This window comes from Sabethes cyaneus, chromosome 3 (assembly GCF_943734655.1).
Source record: "Sabethes cyaneus chromosome 3, idSabCyanKW18_F2, whole genome shotgun sequence".
Classification (NCBI taxonomy): domain Eukaryota; kingdom Metazoa; phylum Arthropoda; class Insecta; order Diptera; family Culicidae; genus Sabethes; species Sabethes cyaneus.
The window spans coordinates 61,796,481-61,802,480 of record NC_071355.1 but is presented as its reverse complement, the minus strand read 5'-3'; positions in this window follow the sequence as shown (position 1 = coordinate 61,802,480).

Below are 6,000 nucleotides of genomic sequence, written 5' to 3'. Positions count from 1 at the left end.
TACCTTCTTTTAGCATGTACTTAAAAACCCTCTAAGAACTTGTTCTTACTTAGTTAATAATATTGAAATTGTGTTTACAATTCAAAGAAACCTTCAAATCTGCCACAATCCGCCTTACTCCGCCATGGTCCGTCTTACCCCTTTGGTGGTCCTTCTTACTCCGCCTAGTTGTGAACGAGTAATTTTTAGACGTTTCGAAAATTGATGAAAAATCACGGAAAAATAGACTAATTAATTCTTTATATAATTTTTAATGGTAGATAAATGAATGCTTTTCCATGTATGGAACAAGAAAAGGTGAATTTTCGTACACATTTTATGCTAGCAATTTATTCGCTTAGGGGGCCCGTCTTACCCCGTCTTCCCCTACGGGATCTGCCTCGAAGCTGTTGGTTTTTGTCGGGTTCTCTGCTGAATATTATTTTCACTGGGATGTAATCCGGCATCCTTGCTACGTGGTTAGCTCATTGTATCCTGCCGTGTTTAAGTCGCCTCTCAATATCCGCATCTTTGTATACTTGGTATATTCCATGATTCATACGCCTGTGTCACATTTCTTTTTATATTGTGTCCTCCTAATATGCCGCTAAGAATTGATCGCTTGATCCTACGCTCAAAAATGTCAAGAGCTCGTCGGTTGCTCTCTTTCAACGTCCACACTTCGTGGGCGTAGAGTCGGGTGAATTAAAGGGTGTCCCACATCAAATTGCATCACGAAAAAAAAAACGCTGTAGAAAATTACCCAATAGGTATTTTCTCTTGAAATTTTGAGTAGAAGTAGTTTAGAGTGTATTGTATACACTGTATTTTTATCGCTGTCAGTTTTTCGAAAATCGGAAAAAATAGCGTCACCCGAAAAGCAACGTCGGGAATTGATTTTGCGCAAGCACCTGGAAAATTCTCAACTATCTTATCGGGACATCGGAAAAAAACTCGAAATAGTGCACTCAACTGTGAGTCGTCAGCTTCCAGCACAAGTTTGATGTTCTGGAAGAAATAAGGATGCACAAACTTTCAAAATTTGCCAAGAAATACATGATTTGGCAAGTGATCTGCTCATGGGGTAAATGGAGTGCACCGTTCGTGACTACTGGGTCTGTAAACGGGCAGATCTACCTCAAGGGATGTCTACAGAAACGTCTGCTTCCTCTGTTGAAGCAACCCGAGGGCCCTACGATCTTCTGGTCGGATTAGCTTCGTACTATTCAAAGGATGTCCCGGGGTAGTACGAAGCCAACAGGGTTACTTTCGTACTCAAGGACATAAACCCCCCTCCAACGCATCGGAACTAAGGTCCATTGAAAAATACTAAACTGTTATGAAGCAGGCACTACGGAAGCATTACAAAGAGGTCAAATCGGAGAAATACATGAAGAAAAAGTAGGTTTCCGTACAGAGGAAGCTGCGTCCAGATGTTGTACAGAACCTTATGAATGGAATTAAGCGTAAGGTGTGAACATACGGTTATAGTGTTGGAGTTGAATGAAATAAATATGCAAAAAGATTAATAATGGGTTATATTTTATTGTCTGAAAGTTTGAAAAAGATCGGTCAACAAGGTAATTTTCTACGGCGTTTTTTCCGTGATGCGATTTGATGTGGGACACCCTTTAGCATCTTACTGAGCGCGAGTTTTGTACGGAGTGGCAGGGTACGGGCTTCTGCTGGCTGCGTAGTCCATAGGAGGCCTTGTTGGCAACCGCTATCCGCCTTTTTACTCGAAGAGCTACCACGCTCTCTACCAGCCACCATATACTTTGTTTTGCCAGAATTAATGATAAGCCCTCTTCTCCCACAGTTCTACGGTTAACACTGTTGACCGCAAAACCTAGGCGCGTGTGAGGTTCGGTGATAGCACCTTCCAATGGATTGTTAAACAGCAAATTCGATAAGCTTGCGTTAACGTCCTAAACGAGTCTGATATCCGAGTGACCCGCTATCCTGACGCTTGATTTTGAATCATTAAGGGTATAGTACATATCAGCATAATCAATTTTGTTAGGGGGGCTCTGTAGCTGCAAGGTTACCGAGTCTGCTTTGATAAGCGAGTGGTCGTGTGTTTGAATCTTAATAGGATCAGGCCATTCGATGTGAAGTCACTTTAGCAAGGCTTTATTCTCATAGGCTCCTCATTACCCTTCCTTCATGCTTAATTCCATATGACCCCCATAAAAGCACTCTTGACAGTGAAAAAAGTCACTCTTATAGTTAAATGTACTGGTCACTCGCCAAGGATGGCTGTAATTGGGTACAGTACTGGCACTGCGGAGCAAGGTGGGTAAAGTAGAGCTAGCATTAAAGGAAAGGTAAACCCCACTACACACAAGCACGCATTAAATTTAATAAGTATATCGCTCATTCAATAGCTATTATAGCAAAAACAAAAAACGCAGTGCATGTTATACAGCAAAAACCCTGGTGATAGCATGTTCAAGCATAATCCGCCACAGCTCATTTCGTTTAACTGAATCGTACGCCGCCTTGTAGTCTATAAACAAATGGTTAACCTGAAAATTGAATTCCACGGATTTGTTGCAAGGTTCATTGTCGAGTGTCCTTCTCGATAACCGCATTGCTATTCGCCAACCAGAATTTCTTACAACGGACTCAGTCTGATGAAACAGGATGCGGGAGAGAATTTTGTGTGCAGAATTGAGTAGTAGAGTAATGCCTTGATAATTGCTCCATTCGAGTCGATGGCTATTTCTGTAAATATCACGTATGAGATTCCAATCAGTCCATAGCTAGTTCCTCCTCAGGCCATACCTTTAGTAGGGGAACTGTGTATAATGTGCCCCCCTAAGAATAAATGGATATATCTCCGTTATACTTCCCCAAATTAACGTTACAGCTACGTGTATATGTTGGTATTTAAGCTGACAACCAATTGCAATTGTTTATTTCATTTAGTATTGTGGAATAAACATGCTAGGAATTATTTAATAAAAGCACCTAAATGTTGTGTTTCTCGTCTGCGCGGGGTAAAATGCCCCACCTGCGGTATAATATGCCCAATGCGGTAATTTGAGTATTTCTACCAGTGACAGACCAACTCTATTTTGTAGAAAGTAAAACTATTTCCTTTGTTTTGCAAAATATCGTTATTTTATGTAAAATAAACCTAGTTTCGGCCTTCTGATGCACTTTTTCTTTTCTGCATGGGGCACATTATACTGCAGCTGTGGCGTTTTGTACCAGGTAGTTGAAATACCTAGAATTTGGACGTTGGTAATAAATTATTCCCACCACGGTTGCTCTAAAATACTAATTGAATTGAATAATGGCAATTGGCTTCAACTTAGATCTGTTTAGCTATGTTTATAGCCACATTTGCAAGGGGGACAAATTGCACCACCGCAAGTGGGGCACATTGGCCTGCTTTTACTTATTTGAAAAAATATTAAATGCTAAAGCAAATCAAGCGTTTCATACCGTTATTTTTGGCAGGGATGTCTTATTGAAGTTCACTTTACGCAATCGAATCGCAACAACCGGTTATTTACAGATTTTGACAAGAAAATAGCTTATGGAAATGACGCCGGAAGCTGCTCAAAAACCAATTTATTTTTGTTTTGTTTTTACAGCATGTGACAACTGTCATACTTGCATAGTACGCTAGTTCCATCAAATACTATGGTTTCTGGGTGGTTTTGCATTTTGATTTCGCTTGTTTAGCGAAAAACGAAGGGGGGCACATTGGTCAGGGGGGACACGTTATACACAATTCCCCTATAATCTAATAAACTTTCAAAAGTTCGGCGAAGATGCCGTCCTTTCCAGCTACTTTGCCGTGATTTCAACTGTTCATCAAGTGCTTTTGTATCGTAGTTGACAAATTTAGCAAAAAGTATTTATTGAAAACTAATTGATAAACAATGAGATTTGTAAATATATGTACATCACAAAGCATGACTTCTAATGTTCTCCCTCAAATGCTAATGCTTTTCCACAATTTGAACCGAAAAGTTTTACGATTATTGGAATGTCATTATTTTGCTTCCTCCATTTGTGTGGTATCGAATCGATACCTATTGTATCGATTGATTGTGGCATGGATGTCCTATTGTTACCAGGAATTTTCCTCGGCTGAAAATTGTGACGCCTGAATCGTAAAGTAAGCCAAAGCTATGAGGCTATGACCCAATGGCCACCATATTGCACCTGTTGCAAGCCAGTTCTGTTTCTGTCCTGCAAAGTGTGTCATTCTTGCTGGAAATCAGATTCAATTTCATAAGCATTCGACCGCAAAGCAGGCGACAAGCGGCCGCGTTCCACTCTGCACTGGCACTGGCACTGGCACGGACTGCCTGGCACAGCAAAGAGCAAAACTTCGCCACTCATTAGAGTCTTTGCGAGACAAATTATTAGCATTAGCATTTCAAAAGAAAATTTCACTTTTTCTGCTTCTTTAGTCGACAGATATGAAACTTCCATGCATAGATAGTAAAGAGCAAAATTTAATGAACTCATAGGGTAATGCTTTGAATTATGTGTTTCCGGAATGATTTTTGTCTTATTATTGTGTGCTTTTTTTATTATCTTTTGTCTTTTTCCATCATATGGTCTTTTTTAGTGTTAGTTGGATTACCAATCAAATATATCTTGATCTTGTGTCCATAACTGGTCCCCGACCCTAATTATTCAACCCGTTATTTATTCTGGCGCTTTGGTATCTCCGTTCGTGGATTCCGTGCTTGATCAGCCGTTCCGTTTGATGCATGTATGTGTGTATGTGTGCACTCGCTAATCAATATCTATTATGCGGATGGACGATCGTCGATGTCGAAAGTGATTGACAAATTAACGACATGTTCCTATCGAGTTGCGGCAGAGGCGGCGGCGACGGCGACGGCGGCGGGGTAGAAGCCGAGACAAGATCGATCTGGCTGACAATGATAGCGGTAACAACTAGACCAAAGTTGCAAGCCTGCCACTACTGATCGACAGAAGAAAAAAAAATGTGCTGAGAGGCTCACAAAAGGGGAAGAAAGTCAAACAGCGCCGAAACTGGGTCAATTTCTAAATTTGTATTCAGCTTCAGTGGATACGCGAAGGCTCCTAGGGGCAGGAGAAATTAGTCGTGTGGTGTTTCAATCGTGGCTTTGGTTTCGCGTTTGATTTTGCCTTTCCGATCGTTGCTCATAAGGCCAGAACTGCCAGTATAGGTTGCTGTCAAAACCATTTTGAAGATTTTATTGGACTGACGTCGTCGGTCTGTTGAGCATATTGCTGTCGCTGGATGTGCAATCATTCGAAACTTGGTGTAACACATTAAATTAAATTAGTAAGCTCGCGTTTGTTGTGTGAAATTAATTTTTATCCGATGTGCTATAGGAATCCATTTTTTCGATTTGCACAGAGGGGTCGAACAGCTTTTTTATGTTGCATAGTTGCATTACAATTTAAACATTTGGTATAACTGATAAAGCTTCTTTTTATGGCGATGTTATACGTACAGCAAATCAAAATTATATAACTTATTAGGTAATAGTTAAAATTCCATAACGAACAATTAATTTTTTTTAAAATCGTATTAGGTACTCCGATTGCATAAGCGGTTAGAAAATTAACCAAAAAATGTTGGAACTAAATACACTTTACACTTGCGTGCAGAGACTGGGGCGTGTACCTTACCTTCTCTACAAAATTTAGTGTAAAAAAATAATTTGTAAAGTTTTTACCAGGAAGTAAAACTTCCAATAGCCAATTTTTGCGACAAATAAACTAACTGTGTGAAAAATTTTAAAGTTTCAAGTTTCAAATTTCAAGAATTTGCTGAGCACTTTTAAATAAAAATTCAAATTTGATTTTAAATCCTGTTTCATGGAATTGAATTCCATGTGCAATTTTAAGTTTTTTTTTAAGTTTAACTTCCGGTTCAGTTTAAAGTCAAGTTACCATGTTAAATTGATACAAACTTAAGTACAATTCCAAATCCAATTTCAAGAAAAATTTCAAGTTTAATTTTATGTCCAATATCCATAAGTCCAATTTAGCGTT